Source organism: Amborella trichopoda, chromosome 2, assembly GCF_054954075.1.
Source record: "Amborella trichopoda isolate Santa Cruz 75 chromosome 2, AtrichopodaSantaCruz75HAP2 v2.0, whole genome shotgun sequence".
Lineage (NCBI taxonomy): Eukaryota > Viridiplantae > Streptophyta > Magnoliopsida > Amborellales > Amborellaceae > Amborella > Amborella trichopoda.
Genome location: NC_142337.1, coordinates 20,555,975 through 20,576,294, shown reverse-complemented (window position 1 = coordinate 20,576,294; position 20,320 = coordinate 20,555,975). Strand labels below are relative to the sequence as shown.

The window sequence follows — 20,320 nt, the reverse complement described above, 5'->3', positions numbered from 1 at the left end:
CTTACGGATCATGTGTCAAGATAAATTAGCAATTGTTGACAACTTGAGAAAGAGGGGTTTTATTATCACCAATGTATGTATCATGTGTAAAGCCAATGATGAAACTCCTCAACATCTTTTCCTCTCATGCCCTTTTGTTACTTATCTTTGGGATTGGGCTCGTCAGTGCCTCAATCTGTCATTACCTTTGCCCCAAAATATCAGAGATCTTCTTGACCAATGGATCACACCCGATATTTCAAAGATGGGAACTATCATTTGGAGATTTATTTGGGTTAGCCTTCTTTGGAATGTGTGGAAGGAAAGAAATAGAAAAGTCTTTGATAGTATAAGTGCAGATCTGTCTACATTAAAATCAAATATTTTAGTAGTTGCAGCTGATTGGTTCCTTGCACATAAGGATAATGGTTTCATTCTTAAAACTTTTATCATTAGCAATCCTTCGGCAGTGGCAACTATGGGTGTTACCATCAATACTCGTAGTGAGGTTATTTGGATACCACCACCAATGAATTCCTTCAAATTTAATTTTGATGGAAGTTCACTTGGCAATCTACGACCACATTTGATGGAAGTCCGCCAACCGGCTATGATGGACTCATCCGAAATAATTTGGGTCACATTATTTTTTCTTACTCGGGTTGTGGTATCACAACACCAAATAAGGCGGAAGCACGAGGTTTATTATAAGGTTTGAAATTGCTATGCATTTTGGAATGGGACAAGATTATTGAAGGAGACTTAGCAAATATCATTGCCTGGAGTAAGAGAAAGGCCAAAATCCATTAGAGATTAAGGACTATTTTTTATCAAATTTGGGATATTTTGTCAACCTCTATATTCACAGTCCAACATTGTTATAGAGAGGTGAATAAAGATGCCGATGTTCTTGCTAAAGGAAGAGTCCATGCTCCCTCCTTGTTGGTTACTTATTTTCTGTAATATTGTGTCATTGCTTGAACTTCTTGTATTTTACATATGAATTAATAATAAGTCATATGTTACCGTTAAAAAAAAAAAAAAAAAGAGGGAAGATGTTAAACAAAAGTTTGCTTTGGTCAGGTTCCATAGAAAAAAAAAAATGAAACCAATGAAGATGATAAGAACTTTTGGGTGGTGAGAAGATGCTGGTTAAAGAGAAGCTCAGTTGTGACGTGTGAAGTGGGATCCTTCGAGGACTCATGGAAATGGGCTCAGTGTATGGTGGTGGGTTCCTTCTCGACACCATCCAATGATCTCTTTGGTTTGGATGATTGGGCTTAGAGAGCATGGGACCTTCCGTATAAGCGAATGGGGATAATAGACGGGTGTTCTTGTTGCACTTGCCTAAAGATGTTCCTAAGGTGGTTACCCTTAAGCATTGGAGGGTTAGAGGCAAACTTCTTATTTTATTTTATTTTTTACAAGATTACCAAATATTATTAATCAGAAGAATATTACAAACGATAAAACATCACTAAAATAAACATTGGGAAATAGCTAAGGATTCTAAATCGGCCTTCTTTCTTGGCCAATTCATCAGCAATGGAGTTAGCCTACCTGTTAATTAAAGCTCACACAAACGCCAGATGACAACTCCAATCCTATAACCATAGATTCCTCAGGCGCCATGGAGGTTTAGAGGATCTGTTGCACCAATTAATAACATTTAGGAAGTCACATGTTATAGCCAATGAATTCCCCAGCCCTTTATCCCTCCAAATAGATATCCTTTGAAGAAGAGTTGTCAGTTCAGCATGGTTAGCAGTTACTTCACCACAAGGAGCTACAAAATAGAAGATAACAACACCCCGTTACTCACGAAAACCCCCCTTCCCCCCCCCCCCCCTCCCTGCTCCTATCCCACCCAGGGTTCCCTAAAGATGATCCATCAAAATTAAGCTTTAAAGACCCTCTAATTGGTGGCACCCAAATACATCTAGACCTTACTTTTATGAATCTTAACATAACCAAGTGAGCTAGATTATGTTGACTATCCACTCTTGAAACACCCCACCCTTCTTTGGTGATACCAAACCAACACCAAACTTAAAACAATATTATATTTTTCATATCCTGCAACTCCATTACCTCCCCATCAAAAGTTTGTCTATTCCTTTCTAATCATAACTCCCATATGGTCGTACCACAAAAATATCCCAGAGAATAGACCCTGCTTTTGAAATTTCAATGAGCTTCATCTGTGGAACTAAAAGGAAAACCGAAGATGGAATGACAAAAGATACTCCAACCTGTTGCATTACCCAACTCCACAAGAGATATACATAAGGGCAATGAAGAAAAAGGTGGTTACCATTTTCCTCATCATTTTTGCAAAACAAACAAACATTGACCATGAGTTTCCCCCTCTTCCTAAGATTATTCACAGTTAACACCTTTTCTTGTACTAGAATCCATAATCTTCCATTTCCATATCTCTTTTAGAAGAGGCATATTCCACCTACCACAATCATGGAAGAGACTATGATATGCAGATTTAACTTAAAAAACCCCATCACACTCCAATTCCCATAGTGCGTCATCATTCACATGGCTTGAAAGATAGACATTTTTCAACAAGCTTAAAAACTCAATATGTTGATTATCTGCACATTGAGGAAGACAGTTATAAATACAAGTTATATTCCTATAAATCATCTCCCCGTTTTCCATACCTGCTTCACCTACCTTTGCCAAAGGCTGAGCACTTCTTAGGAATAAATCAAGAAAAAGAAGTTTGAAGGGAGCATCATCAAAACCACTTCGAATGCTTAAACAAAACGTTATCTCCTTTGCCCACAGACCACCTAGAATGTCTTATAACATAAGATCTTATAAACACAATAGATTTCCAGACATAAGATTGATGAGTTCCACCCTGTCCCTTAACAATCATGACATTGATAGAATCAAACCCATACTTAGAGATCAACACTTATTTCTATAATTGATTGTCATTTTGCATCATATGCCACCACCAGTTTACTATTAAGACCTGCTTTACATATTTTAGCTTATGAATATAAAGAGAACCTTCCTTTTTGGCGTACACAATTTATCCTAACTTACCGAATGGTATTTGTTTATCACCTTATCTGAACCCCACAAAAAAGTTATCATAAGTCTTTCTAATCTCTTAATGATATCAGTTGGGATAAAAAGTAAGGACATTTGATAAATTGGGAGATTGGACAATGATGATTTAATCAAAGTAATTCTCCCCCCAAAGACAAATGCTTGGCTTTCCAAATATCCAACTTCACATTCGCTCTTTTTACTGCTAGGTCCCATACCTCCTTAGGTAGTCTTGAATTTGAAAGAGGCATTCCCAGATATTTGATTGGAAGTTTTTCTATTTTACAGTTCATAATATCCGCCAAATAACTAACCAAATTCTTCTGGCACCTAACACTGATATTAGACGTTTTTGCAAAGTTCACTTTAAGACCTAAAGCCAAAAATGTCATTCTGTCTCACCTAACATTTGCAATAGAGTGAAAGAACTTGGTATTGAGGTTTCTCTCCTTTAACCATTTCACTCTAGACCTCTGCCTTCAATAAATTTCATCCATTCTCAATAAGCATACGATCATGTTGACTGGTCGATCCTAGAAGAATCAATGGCTAGAATGGGGTTCCGAGATCAATGGAGAAAATGGATGAGAGGTTGTTACTTCCATCCTCATTTCTCGATCTTCATCAATGGAACCCCTAAGGGTTTCTTCCCATCCTCGAGGGGACTGCGCCAAGGGGATCCACTCTACCCTTTCTTGTTCGCCGTTGCAGCAGAAGTCTTCAATCGCTCTATGTCTCGCTAATACCACGAAGGCCTTCTCATTGGATTCAAGAGCAACCACCAAGGCCCAATGGTGTCCCACCTGCAATATGCAGATGACACTTTGGTGTTCCTTGATGACTCCTCAGAAGAAATTGAGAACTTGATAATCTATCTCAAATGCTTTCAAGTGGTTATAGGCTTCAAAGTTAACATGGAAGAGTCAAAGATGATAGGAGTGGCAATTGCAAATGCAGAAATCAGAGCGTTAATCCCTAACTGGGAATGTATAGTAGAGGATCTTCACATAACTTAACTTAAGCTTACCCTTAGGGTTGGGGAAACCAAAAAAGAGACAATGGTCCCACGTGATTGATAAGGTGGACAGGCATTTGGCAGGATGGAAAGGGAGATACATTTCCATGGTTGGTCGTACCACCCTGATAAAAGCAAGCGTAGCAAACGCTCTTGTCTACCTCATGTCTCTCTTCCACATGCCAAATTCGGTGGCCAACTGCCTAGAACAGCTAATGAGGAATTTTGTCTGGTCAGGATAGGTCGAGAGAAGCAAATGCCACCTAATACCATGGGATAAGATCTGCTTACCCAAATATCAGGGAGGGTTAAGGATCAAGACCCTCAGAAAACATAACCTGACCCTCTTTGGGAAATGGTGGGGGAGCCTAGCCACACAGACGGACTCCTTATGGGCTCAAGTAATATGCAGCAAATATAGGATTTCGGAAGAAGTCTGGGTGCCTGAGAGGAGGCAACATAATAAAGCTTCAGGAGTGTGGAAGTCTTTTGCCTCCTCTCTCTCACAGTTCAAAAAATTCACAAGATTCCACCTTAGAGAAGGAACAAGAGTGTGTTTCTGGTTAGATCTCTGGCTAGGACACACCCTTTAAGGGAACTCTTTCCCCCTTTTTACTCTCTTGCCTCAAATAAAGACTCTAACCTTACAGAAGAAATGGTACAAAGGAGGTCGAAGAGTCCGGAACCCCTCATTCAGAAGAAACCTCTCAGACGATGAAACTAGCCTCTTTTTGTCACTCTCGGTAGTTTTACATTCCACCTTCATATGTTCTGAAGGGAAGGACTCCATTGTTTGGACGCTAACCCCCTCTGGTCCATTCATAGTGGCCTCGATTTACAAAAGACTCATCAAATCCCCTAAATCCTACCTCTGTCCTTTCCAAGGTATGGTCCACAATTGCCTCTCCCAAAGTTCAGACTTTCAAACTGAATTGCTTGCTCCCAACAAGTACTCACAGTGGACCAGCTTCATAATAGAGGGATTCCAGTCCCCAACAGATGCGCCATGTGTTTCAACTATGAGGAAGCGAATTCACACCTATTCATCCACTACGAGGTAGCCCACAACCTTTGGAGTCAACTGTTGCAATTGTTTGGTCTCCAATGGGTTACTCCACCGACAGCCAAAGCCCTAACTACCATGAAACATGCGTCACTTTGGCCGAAGGCTAGAAGTACCTTATGGAAGGCAGTCATTACTATATCCATATGGGTGATATGGGTAGAAAGGAATATCAGAACACTCCAACTACACAAGCTCCAAGTACCAGCCCTATTCCACAAGGTTACTACTCTAGTAACATTCTAGGCATCTAACCACAGGGTGTTCTCAGGCCTTTCAGTGAATACGTTTCTCAGCCAATAGGAAAACATACTCTACCACAATCCACGAAAGGTACAAAAACCAAACTATTGGCTGCCAACGCCAAAGGGCCCAATCAAGCTCAACTTCGATGGTTGTTCTCTTGGGAACCCTAGCCCTGCATGAGCTGGTGGTGTCTTTACATACCACCATTGCAACATCCTCTTCACCTACTATGAACACCTAGGCCATAGAGATTCTCAATATGCTGAAGCTATGTCTTTGCTTATATGACTCAAAAGCTTCAATCACTCATGGGCTCACACCTGTTAGTGGAAGGAGACGCACATAACATTTTATCTTGGGCAACTAGGACGACACCACCCCCATGGTACCTAGCTTCGATCTTTGATGAAATTGCCTACATATGTAGGGATACGTACATCTCATGGAAGCATATGTGAAGGACATGCAACGAGTTCACCGATCTACTGGCGAAAGATGGGGTTAGGATCCAAGAAGAAGACAGTGCCTAGTCCTTCTTCTTTTTTGATCAGGACCACAGAAGACACATTACATAGAACATCTCATTGTACTTTATAAGCCCTTATTCTTTTTCTAATTTATTGTAAATGTTTTATAATTGGGCAGGTATATAAGCCCATATTTTGTATAGGGCCTACTGACCATTTTTTGTATCTCGAGACCCGTCTAAAGGGCTCTTTTGGACTACCACAATCTGTACCCCAACTTCTCTAATGCAATTCCAATGTTAACCTTTCAAAAAAAAAAAAAATTTGGATGGTAAATCACCGTATGAAGGACAGCTGGATTACACTCCCTTGGGAGCAAGGTACATGCTTATCAATTATAACAAATATGGAACCCAAAAACATTATAAATTCTTTTAGCGAGAGAGAGAGAGATTTGATTTTTTGTCTTGATGAAAACACAAAGAGGGACTTTCTTGTGATTTGATTTTTTGTCTTGATGAAAACACAAAGAGGGACTTTCTTGTGTTCAATGAAGGTAGGAAGGACACGGTTAGCATGTGGCCAGCCCACACATGTAGAAATGCGTGCCCTTTTATAAATTTAAGTTTGAAATAAACTTTGATCTTAATTTGTAGAAAATATAAATCTTTAACAAGGAGATCATGAATATGAATAAATAAATAAATTTTGAAAATTAAAAATAATAATTCTATTAAAAAAACATTTCGACCGTTAGTTTTAATTGTTTTTAGACGGACGGACTACCTTTTGCATCTTTTTTTAAAATGGATGCTTTATAACTCTGGACGTACAAATGCAGTCCAACCGGCATGAAACAATTGTTCAAATACGAATTGCTCAAAATAATCTGCTAAAATACCTAGAAGAAAAACTACAGACTCGTCCAACTATCGTAAGGTTGAAATATGACCCGCTTAAGTGATAGCTAGTGATCCAGCTAAAAAAGAATCTTTTATGGATCTCTTTCTAAAGATGTTGTTGGATTCTCATTGATTGACAGCCGCGAGGCCCAAAAACGCCCAGGAAATTCTCAGGCCGGGTGCAGTAAAGCCCACCCCCCAAAAAGCCCGGTAAGGCCCAAAAACCTATTCCAAAAGCCTGGCCCACCCGTTAAGGCTCCAAAGCTTATACCAAATGACCAGCCTACCCATTAAGGACCAGCAACTTATACCTAAGGCCAGCCCGAAGTCCCATTAGGCCTATTGGGCCAAGCCCACCCAAAACTAGGCCCGGCCTCTCGTTTTTTTCTTCAAAATTTTTTTATTTGAAACATAGAAAAAGATACAAAAAATCGCTAGTTAAGTTTTAGATAACTTCCTGTTGCTAGCCCTCTATGAAAATTTAACTAGTCAAAACTTCAGGTTCAATGGAAACCTCATAGCCCGAAAGTTCCTTAACAGGAAACAAAAATAAGGAGAACCCATGGTTCAATATCAAAATCCGAAGATAAAAGTCCAATGAGAACCACCAAAAATAGAGGTAAAAAGGTTATATAGCTCATGAGAGATAGCAATCTATATATGCACAGAAGAACAAGATTAAAAGGAAAAATACCGAAAGAAATTAAAACAGAATTCAAGAAGAAAACAGGGTGCACCAAACCAATGGTGCACCATACATTAGGAGAACAGAAAGGCTTAACCATGAATCAAACATTTCCAAGAATATTAAAGTAAGTAGGAGGGTGAGAAGAAACCAGCAATATGGTTGAGTTTAGATAAAATTTACCATCACTGTTTCTGATGAAGTATTTGAACATTAGAAGTAAAATGAAGATCAAGAAGAAGAGAATAAGTTACTTATAAAAATATGCACAACTTCCTAGGCATCTATATATATGTGCACATAGGTAATGGCCAGAACTTCTCCCAAATGACATTTACATTTAACAACAAGAAGGCTCATAGAAGACTTCAACTCCCAAATGAAGTATTTGAACATTAGTAAGAAAAACCCAATGAAACCAACCAGTAGCAATTTCAACTCCAATGCAGCAAACTTACCCACCATCCAAACCTGAAAAAACCATCGAAGAAACCTGTAAGGAAGAAACCCAATGTGCCTATCATTTCGAGTAGAACACTAATAGAACATTGGTTATTATCCAGAGCTCACGTTTAATATGGTTACTCCACCAAAATATAAGTGAATTATTTTGCATGCCTACATGGTAATTATAGAAGACAAACCTTAAAATAAAAATCTCATGTGTTTTACAAAAGAGAGAAAGACAAGAAGAGAGAATCTTTCAATGTCAACAGGAGGAAAATTACCCAGAGCAAACTGTACGCAGATATTACAAGAGCCAATAATGCATTCAGCATACAAAAAGTGGCATCGAAGAGAATCAATAAATCATAAAACATGAAAAATTTGCAAATATCATGGCCCAAGAGAACCCACTCAAAACAACAAATTGCAAAAATCTTGGCCCTAGAGAATAACCAGATGCATGGAGAAGTAGGGAATTAGAGGGGACCCCCATACAAATTTCTCCATGGAAACAAGAAGGAAGTTGAGCAGATGTTGGGGGAAGTAATTGCAAAACCAATGGTTCTCTCTCATGACACCAAAGCAAGACAGACCTACACCCTCTAAATTTTCAGGACGAGATGCTTCTAAGGCATAAATTCAAGGAAGCAAGCTTTATAAGAACAGAGAGCTTAAATCTCCATTAAAAATTCTGAATCAGAGGCTTTTCAGTTACCCCCAAATGAAAGAAATGGAGAACAGGCCTAGGCAGGAAATCAGCCTCTAAAAAACAGCTCCTTTATACAAAATCATAGGATTTCCAGCCTATTGACCCCCATACTTGAACAATTAAACAATTAACAGTTAACACAGTCAAGCACACACAATTAACAGTTAGAAATAAAATTGTGCATTACAAACTATGAAATTAGGGAATAAAAATCCAATTCCACAGTCTTACAAACTGTTAAGCACTCAGTTACAAATTGTGCATAATAAACTCTGCATTACAAACTGTTAAGCGCACAGTAATACACATTCAAGCACACAGTTACACACAGTTCATAAAGCAATACACAGACATAGTTAACACAGTTAAGCTTCTGAGCCCTTACTTCTTCAAAGTTCAAACCCAATTCATCAGAACTATCAAATATAGCTAACAAAACCAAACAATTCTGGTTCTTAGATATACATATTCATTCCAAAATATAAACATCTACAAAGGAACTTTAAGTAAAGTAAGAATTACACCAGAATAGTCACAGCAAATGCAATCATCCCTCTATCGCCTGGTCATTACAAGATGAAGAGCCCTCGACGGCTACACAAATTTCAATTCTTACCATAACCAAAATGCATAATAAATATATAAATAAGACAAGTATTTAAGACATAGAACATTTATTTATCTTCGGGGCAGTAACCCCGAAGCCAGTCCTGTGCACAAATCAAGGCCTCCACAGTAGTTGGATGCAAGGAACTACGGTACTAATTGAGGACTTGACCACTTGCGCTAAAGGCCGACTATGAAGGGATGGTGTACAACGGAATTGCCAAAATATCTCAAGCCAATTCAAACAAAATAGGATTCATCGACGCATTAACTTTCCACCAACATGAGATGTCAAAGGCCACATCTTCATCTCGATGAACCAACTCATGATCTAAATAATTATCCAACTGAAGTTCGGTCCAAGAATTGGTTGAAGTTTAAATGGAGTCTCTTTGTACCTCTCTATCAAGTAAAGAGCTTGAACTCCTAATACTACTTGCTTCTTTTTCTATATTAGAAGTAGTTGACTATGTCAAACCTACATACTTCTTATATAAACAATCAAAGTTATCCCGAACAATCTTAAATTTCGCCTCACTTTCATCACCAACACTTTATCTTGTCTCAAAACAATACCCTATAAACTTTAACTTACATCTAGGATCCAAAATTGTTGCTATTGTCATTGATAAATTACATTCACCCCGCCCTATACTTGACAAATTTTTCTTGCATCACAAAAGTTACCTATTATATGGTTTCATCTTGACTATTAGCTTCTTCCATTAACATCTGTTGAATCCCCCAAACCTTTGAAAAATAAGTATGTGATGTAGGATACTTGCTTCCAAAAATTAAATTTGTAGTTTCCTTAAAAACTTTCAAAAACTTATGAATTACTTCAGTTTTATTCCAATCATCTACAAATGGAGCAATATCATAGTGATGACTATCTGCATATCGAGCAAATACCTCTTTATAGGTTAAAGCACTTCGAAGCATGTCAAATGTGGAGTTCCACCTTGTGGGAACATCCAACACTAAACCTTTTTTACTTGGCACTCTTAACTATTGTGCGATTTCATTAAATATTTGCATGCGAGATGGAGATACCTTCACATATTTAACAATCCCACACGCATTTTCAAAAACACTATGTATTATTTTCAACCATGTTCACACTATAATGTTCAAACTGTGTGCACAACATCTCATGTGAATGTGATTCTCTCCAAGAAAAATCTTTCAGAAATATTATCTTTTAATTTCTTCACAACAAGATGATTGGTAGTGCAATTATCCATAGTAATAGCACACAATTTATCCTTCAAATTCCAATAAAAAATACATCTTTCAATTGCATTCAAGATAACTAAACTTGTGTGCGGATATGGTACCAACTTGAAATTTATTATCTTTTTTCTTAAAATCCTATCACTATCTATATAGTGGGCCGTGGGACACATATATCCAAGAGACTGATTGGATGTCCGAAGGTCAATGGTAAGACTCAATCAACCAATCGATCTCTCTAAAACATCAAAAATTACTATTTTTTCCTCTTGATATAAAGCCATGCAATCATTCTTTATTGTAGTTCATCCTACCATCTTAAACTTGGTTGAAGGGTCTTAACAAATTCTATAAAGAAAAAGGGTGCTCAACCATACGAAACTAGAATTATAAGCATCTTTGCAAGCGCTTTACGGCTTATTTCTTGCTCAAATTTAAATGTTTCAAGTTCCTTAGCTAGTAACAGTTGCAAATCCGGATGTGGACGACTACGACAACCTTTAATATGACTAAGAAGGTGGGTTGTCCCATCATTAGTTTTTTCTACAAAGGTACAATTACAATGCTTACAAAATCTTTTTATAAGAGAATTATGTTTATCAGTCCATTTGTTTAATAATCTGGAAAGACAATTTTTGTAATTCCCTGGTTTTTACTGATTGTTTTGTAACAACGTATTTGTTCTTTTTGAATGGCTATTCTTATTTTTCCATTTTTTCCATTTGAAATGCTTTTTGAAATTTTTTCTTTTGTAACACTTGGGATTATTACAACTCACTTCCCATTCCTCTTTTAGGACATTCTTACAAATTTTTGGGGAGAGTTGGTTTTTAATTTGTTTTGTTGCCTTAGAAGTAAGGCAATAATTCATTATTGTTCTAAGTACAAAAGCAATCATGTTACCCAGAGTGTTTGTACAATTTGTTGATTCTACATATGGTTTATAAGTAGAATTACATAATTCATCCCAAGGTGGAGGTAGTTTATGAAAAAACTGACCCTTCCAAAATTCTGAAACAGATTCTTTAACTTCATGAAAGTATCTTTGAAATAATTTTGCAAAAGTTTCAAATTCACTTGTAAAATAATTTGGTTTTACTTTGAACCAAACTATTCCATTAACTAGGTTAGATTGAACTCCACCTATTAATGTTTTGGTTGGATCATTGAAACGTTTATCTAACATTATGACCAATATTGGTGTATCGATACCTTGTCGAAATAATGATTTTATTTCAACTTGTATTACTCCAATATGAATGTATCTTATATTTGGAAATTTTTGTTTTAATTTCTTAATTTTTGTTTTGTCAAAAATAGAAATTTCACAAGTTCCATCTTCTAATGCTTTAGCGATAGTGTTGCCACTAAATTGTTCAAAATGTCTGGCAAACCAAAATTTGAACTTAAGAGATTTTGTATATCTCTTCCTTTTTTATTATTTTTAGCTTATCTTCGTCAATTGAGACTTCTCTTATGACGTCACCTAATTTAATGGCTTCAAGACCTTGAATATTTTCAAAAATTTCATTATTAGATGATGTATTTAGCATGAAATATTCTTCTTCAGAAGATTCATCCTCTTCTTCTATTTCATAGAGAATTGATTGTCTCAGAGATATCTTCTCCAAAACATATTTCGAAATTATTTTCTTCCAAAAACTTTACCATTTTCTTGGTGTTTTGGTTTTTCTTAGGACAATTGGGTACAATGTGTCCTTCTTCATTACAGATGTAGCATCTACAACCTTTTTTAGGTGTAAATCTTTTGTTGTTTTTCTTAACAACATATTTGCTCTTTTTGAATGGTTTATTCTTATTTTTCTATTTTTCCATTTGAAATGCTTTTTGAAATTTTTTCTTTTGTAACTCTAGGGATTATTACAACCCACTTCCCATTCCTCTTTTAGGACTTTCTTCCAAAGTTTTGAGGAGAGTTGGTTTTTAATTTGTTTCATTGCCTTAGAAGTAAGGCAATGATTCATCATTGTTCTAAGTACAAAAGCAATCCTGTAACCAAGAGTGTCTGTACAATTTGTTGATTCTACATATGGTTTATAAGTAGAATTACATAATTCATACCAAGGTGGAGGTAGTTTATGAAAAAACTGACGCTTCCAAAATTCTGAATCAGATTCTTTCACTTCATGAAAGTATCTTTGAAATAATTTTGCAAAAGTTTCAAATTCACTAATTTTGCAAAGTTTTATCTTTGTCGATGAATAAGTTGCATCATCTTGTTGGTTAGCAGTACTTTGATATCCGATAAATTTTTGTTTTAAGAGTTTTGTAAAATCGGATAGTACATTTTCAAAAAGTGGATTTTTTATAATTTCAGCCTGTTTTAATTAGCCTCATGTATTTTGTTGCCAATTTTTAATAAATCTTAATGCATCACCTTGCAGGGTTGTGCAAATATAATTTTAAAAAAATTTCATTATTTCATTCACCCTTTTTCTGTATTATTATTATAGCCTTGACTGAGCCTAATCATTGATTCCTTGTTCATTATATGGGATATTTGTCGGATCTAGATAAGTACCCCAACACCCAACTAAATTTTTATTCATATTTTTTGTTAAGATTTCTTCTTTTATAGGATTACTCGAAGATGAGTGGCCAAATGTTGCGAATTGATCTTCATCCAATTTTCTTAAAAATTCATGGCTGGTGTATGATTTTGTTTCAAGGTCTAATTCCAGTGGATCTAGATCTTTGCCTTCCTTTTTCCTTTTGAATCGATATTTTCTATATCAAATTCACTGTTTGAATCAAAAGTTGTTTCTTCTGGGTCAACAGTCTCTGTAAAATTGCCTAAAGCAATTTCAACATTCTCATCATCACTTTCTTATAAAGAAATGATAAGTTCATAATTAAAATTTGTCAAGAGTTTTTTGTTGCTTGAAAAAAGTTCTTTCATCATTTTTTGTAATTTTTCTCTTTTTATAAATATATGGTTCTTTAATATATCGGGGTTTCCAGTATTCCAGAATTTCCTTCATAGAGTTATATTTTTCAAAATCTTTTTCTTTCCTATTTTTCAAAGTTAACATTTCTATGCCATAATGAAGTTTTGAAAAAGAAATGGGTTCTGATTTTATCTGTATATTTTTTAGATTTTTTACTTCGATCAATAGTTCATTTGTTTAGGATCTAGATTTATTTCAGTAATTTTTCCTAATTTTGAGATTTTCCTATCTATATTATCTAATTTTTGTGAGATCCTATCTTGATCTATATTTTTTATAGCTTGGGTTTTACTAAACCAACTATTGGTTAAATCTATTAGTAGCATTTATGCCATGATTAATACTTGATAAATTATTTTCTAATTTTTTATCTATATGCTAAATATGTTGGAAATAACCTCATTTTCCTAATTTTTCATCTCCTATGCAAGGAATATCTGTCATCTTAGACTCAATTGTGACTCCTAAGGCCTATTGACGATTATTTTCACTTTCAATGAGTCCAATGCCAACACACCTCTGGGCAACAACGACAAACCCTAAGTTACTAATCGATCAAGTGTATGGGATATCAGAAAAGCAAGGACTAAAACAGATAATTCCATGAATAGAATAAAAATTTTGGAAATAAAGCTAAACGAGCAAATTTATCATATAATAAATATTACAGCATAATTTCTAATGCGAGAGTTCGTCTATTAGACGCAATCGCTACACATATACTTACTTAAAAAGCTTAAAAAAAATAAAGCATAACTGAAATAATTTTAATTCATAAAAAAGCCAAAGGACTTTTACCTCCTGATCAGATACCACTAAACTGGAAAGATCTGAAAATACCAAAAAGTTGGCTTGTTCAAAATTGTACTAAAAATCATAACAAAAAATATGAACCAGTAAATTTTCAAGCAAGTGGCAAAAATCTTTATATCATTTATTCTAGATCAAGAAAATCAGTAGATATAAGCCAAACATCTAAACCAAATGGAAGGTTAAAAATTGAAAAACCCAAAATACCTGAAAATCAACCTGATACAAAAGACGAAATTTTTGCTTTTAAAGGATTTGAAATACCTATTAGTTTCTCCAAATTCTCCTTCTTTCTCATCATGTAAAAGGCCCGTTCTAAAAAGTAGCCTCTCAAGTAATATTATCATTATTTTCCTGTATTTGTGTTCCACACCTTAGATTGGTATCAGAGCTGGTATCAGAGCCGGAGGTAACAGTCCCTTTGTTTTTTTATGAATTAAAATTATTTCTGTTATGCTTTATTTTTGTTAAGCTTTTCAAGTAAGTATGCTATGCGACTGCATTTAACACACGAACTCTCGCATCAGAAATTATGCTGTAATTTTTATTATATGATAAATTTGTTCGTTTAGCTTTATTTCCAAAAATTTTATTTTTTCTATTCAAGGAATTATATGTTTCAATCCTTGCTTTCCTGATATCCTATATACTTGACCGATTAGTAACTTTAGGATTTGCCGTTGTAGCCCAGTAGTGGCGTGTTGCCATTTGACCCATTGGAAGTGAAAAAAATCGTCAAGAGGCCTTAGGAGCCACAATTGAGTTTAAGATGACAGATATTCCCCGCATAGGAGATGAAAAATTAAGAAAAAAAGGTTATTTCGAACGTATTTACCATATAGATAAAAAATTAGAAAATAATTTACCACGTATTAGTCATGGCATAAATGCACTAATAGATTTAACCAATAGCTGGTTTCGCAAAACTCAAGCTATAAAAAAGATAGATCAAGATATGATCTCAAAAAAATTAGATAATATAGATAGGCAAATCTCATAATTAGGAAAAATTACTTAGATAAATCTAGATCCTAAACAATAGAACTATTGATCGAAGAAAAAAATCTAAAAAATATACAGATAAAATCAAAACCCATTTCTTTTCCAAAACTCCATTATGGCCCAAAAATGTTAACTCTGGAAAATAGGAAATAAAAATTTTGAAAAATATAACTCTATCAAGGAAATTCTAGAATACTGGAAAAGCCGATATATTAGAAAATATCGATTCAAAAGGAAAGTCGAAGATCCAGATCCACTGGAATTAGACCCTGAAACAAAATCATACACCTGCCATGAATTTTTAAGAAAATTGGATGAAGATCAATTCACAACAAATGCGATTCATCTTCAAATAATCCTATAAAAGAAGAAATCTTAACAAAAAAATATCAAAAAAAATTCAAATGGGTGTTGGGGTACTTAACTCGATCTGACAAATATCCCATATAACGAAGTCTAAGCTCTCGAAACTAAATGTTCCCTGATCTAGGGATCCCTTCATAATTTCTCTCCTTTTTCTGAGGAGGTAGTAAAGGTTGTTTACCCTTTCTTTTGTCTCCCATCATTCCTTGTTTAGGAACTTTCCTTGCTAAGAAAAATATTAAATCTTTTTAAGCCATTTTTTATGGCAAGAATTTCTTTTCGTAGGTATACAGTTAATCTCACTTGGTTTAAATTTTCCAGAATTGTAACCATAGATTAATTCTTTATTATCTACACATGCTTTTAAAACCGCTCCCCAATGTTCACCACTGGCATCGGTTTCAAGTATAAGTTTTTCTCCATCTTTTGAAAAATAAACTATTGGAATATCTGATAAATCAGCTTTTATTTGTTTAATAAATGCTTAGTCATTTTCACTCCAAAAGAAATGTTTATTCTTTTTCAATTTTTCTAATAAAGGTTTTTTCATTTTGGATAAATCTTTAATAAAGTTTCTTCCATAATTAAGTAAACCAAGAAAACTTTGGAATACCATGATGGATAACAATATCAAAAACTTGAAAAGAACACGAAAAGGAAGTAATAGTGACTCAGAGACAAGGAAAAACAAGGCAGATGTACACACACATACAAACAACCACACAGAGATCAATTCAAAATGTTATAAATGAATCAACACAAGCAACTCAAAGAATCAACAACAGGGAGTCCACCATTGCAAAGAAGAAATACGAGTAGAGAAATATGAGCATTAATAACAGTAAAGAAAATGCTCAATCAATAACCAACATAAGCCCATGTACAAATGATGATCTACCAATGCAACACCAATAACAAAGAACCAAGCAACGGAATAGTGAAAGCAATAATAAACTAAGCCTCAAACATAATCCTAGTTTCTCATCATCATCAAGAAGTGGAACACATGAACTGATATAGGAAAAAAATAGGAAAGCAAAATAAAAAAGGTTAAACAAATAAGTACAGAATCTAATAGACCATTGAATACAATTTTGAATCTCAATCATCTATGGAACCTCCAAAAGAAGAAAAACTGAAAAAGAAAGGATGCAACAAAAAGAACTCAAAAGGGAAAACAAAAACACTTGACAAATAAACAAACAAACAACCACATAAATAAAAACGTATATATTAGAAGATCATCAAGCGCAATTCTATTACACCAAATGAAATCTCATAACTACAATACCTAGCAATAAAATAATAAATAGAATACGATAACTGTGATATGTAAAATTATGGAGAACAATGACAAAAATAACAAAAATAAGATAATATCAGAATCGTTAGAATAATGGGGGGATCCAAGTAGAGCTCGAATGACTTGAAGAAACTCACTCAAATTGGGGTACCATTTCAAGATACTTCTTTTACTTGAATGACACCAATTTCTTTGGTTGCCACAAATGAGAACATCTAATCTCGAGCAACCCCTCATAAACACACTTATATGAACCTTCTTCAGACCCCTCAAAATAAATAAAATAATTCACTCTAGAGTGATAGGACATAGTGCCCAGCCATCCCCAAATTCTCAATTCTAAGAAATCTTTTCGTAAAAAGAATAACCTAAATAATTGAATGTAATGCAACAAATTCATTTCAGTACCTAATCTGAAGTAAAGAAAGTATAATATATTCCTATTGAAAGAGAAATTTTAGAGAGAAAAACCAAACTGAAAGAGAGAGAGTTTTGAGAATATTTGTATTTGAAAGAAATCTCCCTCCCTCCCTCTTCCCTCCCTCCCTCCCTTAGGTTCTGCTGCAGATTTTTCACATTCAATTCAGTTTCTAATACGATACAATCTGATGAAGGGTTGGAGTAAGTTTTGATTTCACTCTTTTAAATTATTTTCTGGTGTTGGGATCTACTTCTAATGATATATCTGAAACGCGAAAACCCAACAAAATCGGCTGAAAATAGACTAAACCACGATTCAAACCACCTATTTGAATCTGATCAGTTTCAAGGATTTCATTTAGCTTATGATAATCGATACTTTTGATTTTCCAAATGTGAGTGAGTGAGTGTGTGTGTGCATGAGAGAGAGAGAGAGAGAGAGAGTAAAATCTGATGAACCCACAAACATTGAGTTCTAAGGAGTTTATCTATTTCGTGACTTTTAAAGCAATTCTCTCACATGGGTCAACTTTTCAAAAAATTATTCAGTCTCAGAACTTCTAATCAATTCTAAGGGGTACTGATGATTCTACATATGCATGCAAAGTAATAGGGGAACCATGATTTTTTTTCTTTTGGAAACTTCAACCAATTGTCTCAAATGGGTACTGATGATTGTACAAATATTTGCAGATAACATGGAAAACCAGGAGGACGAGGAGGTAAATACAGAGGATTCGTCTCACAAAACCAACACAACAGAAAAGCATAGCTATGAGAAAGACCAGGAGAAATCAGAGAATTCATCTCACAAAACCGAAACAAATTTAGAAATGCAGAACCATGCAATGGGCCAAGAAGAACCCATCTATGTATATATGAAACATATCCAAGAAAAAACAAACGAAAAATAAAAGTTTGCAAACAACTCCAGGGAAACAAACCCATCAATTTTCCATGGATTAATATCGATTAGAAACCCTAAAAAACGAAACAAAATTTCTGGAACCAAACAAAAAATACATCCCGTCTTGTAATTTGATTTTGTAATCTGATTTAACACACAGAAAGAGGCTGATCTGATCCTTTCGTTGGTAATCTGATTTTAGAGAGAGAGAGGGTTATCGATGTGCTTCTAGAGAGAGAGGGCTTTGTGAGTGAGGCCAGAAAGAGGGAAGGGGTTTTGAAAGAGAACAGAGAAAGAGCCCGAGGTGACAAAATGCGAGAGAGAGAGAGAGAGAGAGAGGGGCTTGTGAAACTCTGAAAGTAGTACCAGAGATGCCAGAAAGAGTGACAGCTATACGAGATGACCAAATTTTAGGGTTTAGAGAGAGAGGGGTTACGTTTATTTGGGTGAGGGGAACTTAAAGAAAATTTAAGGGTGCCATAATTATTTAAAAAAAAATATCCTCGATGGGTCCCGCGGGGATTCGTTTGCGCCTGGCCAGGTGCCCATGCCGTATGGTGGTTTAAAGGTCTAGCCCGGATCAATATAAAAATGGGCCTTTTTACGGGCTAGCCCATTAACAACCCGGACCGTCCAAAAGCAACTGTATCCATATTCTGGCCCAGCCCGACCGGACCGAATCTCGAAATTAACCCATTGACTCGCCAACTAGATGCCCGAAACTGAGCCCAACCCAAAAGCCCGAAGCCTGGCCCTGTCTGAAATTCTTCCATGCCAATATTATTAAAAATTGTAAAATATCTAACCAAGCGGCAGCTCATATAAGTGATATCTGATGGAAAGAAAAAAGCGAATAAAAGTAGAGAGGGGCTCAAGGTTCAGACCCGCTTTGTTTGATCCCTCTAAGGGTGATAAACATGGTTTTGTTTTGAACGCAAGATATTGAAGTGTATTTACTATGTTTTACAAACGTTCCCCAATTAACACCTAGTTGTTGGGAGACGTCAATTGTATCGCTCTGGTTAAATTGATATCAGCCTTTAGGGTTGCGTATCGACTAATTGAGCTGTCGAGAAAGACAACTTCGCCAGATGGATGGTTGCCTAACATGATTTATTAAACCCGAGTCCACGTATGTGACTCCCCTGGATTGACTGATGAACTCGAAAACCGGACCCAAACTTTGACCTTGGTGTCAAATTGGACTAGATAGGCTAGTTGTTGACCTCTAGGTCCACCTAGGTTGTTTGGTTGAGCCTGGCTTGACCAATTATTTAGTGTTTGGAGAACATGACCTTGTAAAAGGCGATAGGATCCCCACTACTAGACGAGAAAGCACTGACCCTTAAGGTTATTGTGGTTGTTGGACCCTTGGCCTTGGTTGGCTAAGTCCGTAATCTCCTGAGTTAGGCTGCGTGATGAACTATGGTTAGGACAGCCCCCTTTCCCCGGTGTTAGGCTGAAAGAGAAGTTCTATAGGAAATAGAATACGGATCATTTATATTATGGTACCAAAAGTGAATGGTCTTAAAGACTTTCTTTTCTCAACCAGCTTTCTCAGTGGGCCTAACGACATGTTTTGCCTCGTCAGAACCAAATTGAAAATTAGGTCATACAAATTTGTTGGGCCTATAACTTCCAAATCGTGAGTTAGATATGAGTAATTCTTGGACCATTAGAAAGCTTGTAGACTCCTTTGCAATTTCAAATCAATTTGATTCAATTTTTGTGATTTCTAACATGTCTACAAGGCTGGGAATTTAGGATATCAGTTTGCAGGTGTATGGATGTCAGATTGGTGTTCGGGTTAGTTTTTCTATATTTATTATGCTTAGGGGTATCGAGAATAACTTGTCTGGGGTTTGTGGGCAAACACTGCGCACAAATACATTCTTAAATTTATAGTGCAATTGAGTGATTAGTTTTGTGCACGGTGCACAATGCATAAGACTAACTACTCTGCACATGTGTTTTGGGAACATACGGCACATTGTATGGTGTACAAGTACACAACACTCGTCATAAGTATTGGCAACTTGCCTACACTTTGCACATGAATAGTGCACATTGAGTGATTAGTGTTATTCACGGTGCACTGTGCATGAGACTGAGTACTAAG

The 20,320-nt window shown here is 35.7% G+C and overlaps 1 long non-coding RNA gene and 1 pseudogene across 1 annotated transcript; both read right to left on the bottom strand.

Annotated features, from left to right (window-relative positions):
- Positions 1-7,572: 7,572 nt before the first annotated feature.
- Positions 7,573-18,625, bottom strand: LOC148783156 (uncharacterized). The gene is made up of 2 exons (XR_016049393.1): positions 17,012-18,625; positions 7,573-7,903 (listed from the first exon to the last, which is right to left on the bottom strand). It is a non-coding gene; the product is annotated as an uncharacterized LOC148783156 (long non-coding RNA).
- LOC148783157 (zinc finger BED domain-containing protein RICESLEEPER 2-like) lies at positions 9,129-11,212 on the bottom strand (annotated as a pseudogene).
- Positions 18,626-20,320: the final 1,695 nt, after the last annotated feature.